General features: G+C 40.0%; 1 non-coding gene across 1 annotated transcript; it reads right to left on the reverse strand.

Moving 5' to 3' along the window:
- Positions 1-2,149: 2,149 nt before the first annotated feature.
- Positions 2,150-2,256, reverse strand: LOC127132984 (small nucleolar RNA R71). Its single transcript, XR_007806985.1, has one exon. It is a non-coding gene; the product is annotated as a small nucleolar RNA R71 (small nucleolar RNA).
- Between the last annotated feature and the right edge of the window lie 857 nt (positions 2,257-3,113).

Genomic DNA, 3,113 nt, shown 5'->3' on the forward strand with positions numbered 1-3,113 from the left:
GATAACGCAAAAACGTATTGTATTTTTGACTCCATATGCATTGCTTTTAACTTGATTAACACTTATTATTACGCAGTATTTTATATTTATTGCAGGTATTCATCGGCTAAAAGGTTTACAACAAGCAAAATGGAAAATAGCAAAAAGGAAAGAAAAAGGAAAGAAAAAGAGAAGAAAATGGAGTTTTATAGAGATAATGGGCCACCAAAGCAAATGGGTTTGTGGCGCCCATTATCTAGGGTGTGTGGCGCCCGCCATATTAACCCAAGGAGGAGGTGGCACCCGCCACCAAGACTTAAGAGGTGGCGCTCAATCCTAAAAAGGTGGCGCTCGCCTCTCATTTAAAGGCTAGGGTTGTGGCAACCGCCACAACCTAGTCTTCCACCTTTTTCTCCACTTTTGTAGCCACGAATCCACCCACCTTTTCTAAAAATTAGGGATTGTGGAAAATATATAAACGATCTCTCAGACTTGCTCGAAACGCTCTTCTTCCAGTTTTCAAGCGACGTTTAATTTTAGTCAGAATTTATTTTTCTTTTAGTTTTCTAGGAAGCTTTCTTATTTTGTAAAAGTGATAGTTTCTCCACATCGGGGACTATTGCGCTTTATTATTTACGCTTTTGGGATTCAATTGTAACGGTTATTCATTGCCAAAGCCTGCCGAAATTATTTTAATCGAAGAATCAAGATTCAGTTCTAGTTCTTAATTCGCAATCCAGGTTATATTTTGATTATTGGTTTATTTATCTATGTCTTATTGCATGTTTGATTCCCCAATTACCATGTATGTTACTAGATCCATGTCCGACTAAACCCTTAGGTATCGGTATGTAAAGACCGTCGAAACGACGGGATTCATAAATAATTGGTGTTAGCTTTTATAAAACTTATTTTTCCGGTTTTAGTTTCTTATTTTAATCAAACTGTTTTTCGTACGAGAGTACAAAACAAACTAAGGTTACGGTCAACAAGAACGAGAGTTTGAGATTTTAACCAGATAGCTGAAACTAGGCATTAATCCTAAACACAACGAGAGCGCTTTAGGATTAATTAGACTTTATTTATATTCAAAAATTACTTTTAAATTCAAAATGAGACCGCGAGAGCCAAGCATTCTGGTTTAGGAGTATGGTCAGAGTCAATAAAAAAGAGAGTGTGAGACTAAGTCCTTTCTATAAATAATTTCTACTGAAGAATATTTTGACAAATAAGATTACACTAACTATCTATCGAATCCCCGAAATTTGATACGTTACATACCGATATCCCCTATATCTCATATCTTTATTAATATTCTATTTATGTTATAGTTATTTCTTTTCATCCCTCCAATCTTAGAATCATCATCAGCCTTAGAATTACATAGCAACATTAGACCACGATACGTTCGATTATTAGTCCTTGTGGGTTCAATAATCTTTAAAACTACGCGATAGGACTGTGCACTTGCAGTCACGATTCACATAGACTTACTAAGTCACGATCAAGTTTTTGGCGCCGTTGCCGGGGACTAATTTAGTCGATATCGTAACTCCAGTGTTTCCCAGTATAGACTAAGGCAAACAATTATTTTTCCCTCTCCACATCTGTCGAGTGTATGCCAAGTATTCGCTCTCAAGGTGAGAAATTAAAGCTACAATTCGACGAACCCGAGGGTTATCTTGGATTAGAACGCCGGATACGAGACTTGATACGGGAACATCGTATCAAGCTAAATCTTCCCGACCTTAACATCCCTACTTCTGAATCAGCTATTCAACCAGAGATGGCCGAAGGAGTGCAAAACTGTCCTCTTCAGTACTATGCAATCCCTTCGCAGGATGAACCACATAACAACATCGCTGCCCCTGCGATCGAAGCCCACAATTTTGAGCTAAAACCTTCGTTGTTGTCAGCCGTACATCAAAACCAGTTTTCAGGTAGTCCCACGGAGGACCCGAACCTACACTTGTCAGTATTTTTGTAATACGCAGACATAGTGAAAGCGAATGGTGTCAGCCTATAAGCTATAAGACTCCTCCTTTTCCCATTTTCATTAAGAGATAGAACTAGAGCTTGGCTCCAATATCTACCATCCAACTCTGTCACTACGTGGAACGAGTTGAAGAAAGTCTTCTTAGCCCGACATTTCCCACCTAGTAAGACGGCTATGCTAAGAGCCCAAATAAACGGGTTTAAACAAAAGGATAATGAATCATTTTTTGAAGCTTGGGAGAGATATAAAGACATGATGAGGCTATGCCCACATCACGGTCTAGAAGAATGGCTGATCATTCACACCTTTTATAACGGTCTCTTGTATAATATAAGGTTGACAATAGACGCTGTCGTAGGTGGCGCACTGATGGATAAACCATACAATGAGGCCTATCAACTCATCGAAAGTATGGCCCAGAATCATTACCAATGGGGAAGCGAAAGAACCTCTATAGAGAAACCTCAACCGAAGGGCAGCATGTACGAATTAAGCAGTCTTGACCATGTCAACACCAAGGTAGAGGCCCTGACTTAGAAGATATACAGCTTGACCATAACACCCGCAACCACCGTGGCTACCGTAGCATCAAACTGCGAGATATGCGGAGTTCAAGGGCATACTGCCCCTGAATGTCAACTCTTGACAGGAACCTCCACAGACTAGGTGAACTATGCTTAAGGAAACCCTTACTCAAACACCTATAACCCAGGTTGGAAGAACCATCCTAACTTTTCGTACAAAAACAATAATGCATTGTATGCACCTAACCAAGCACCTGCTGTACCACCAGGATATCATAAAGCTGCCACAAATACTCAAAATGCTCCTAGGAAATCAAACTTAGAAATAATGATGGAAAACTTTATAGCTACCCAAGCCCAAACAAATAAGGATTTCCTAAATCAAAACATACACACTGGTGAGAAAATCAAGCAGTTAGCAAACAAGGTAGACGCATTAGCCACCCACAACAAAATGTTGGAAACACAAATCTCGCAAGTGGCTCAACAACAAGCACCTACTGCTGCTCCTACAGGCACATTTCCTGGACAACGCAACCAAACCCCGTAAGGTCATGCAAATGCTATTATACTACGAAGTGGGACAGAACTAGACGGACCGATCGACCCTAGAA

Source organism: Lathyrus oleraceus, chromosome 3 (assembly GCF_024323335.1).
Source record: "Lathyrus oleraceus cultivar Zhongwan6 chromosome 3, CAAS_Psat_ZW6_1.0, whole genome shotgun sequence".
NCBI classification, from domain to species: Eukaryota; Viridiplantae; Streptophyta; class Magnoliopsida; order Fabales; family Fabaceae; genus Lathyrus; species Lathyrus oleraceus.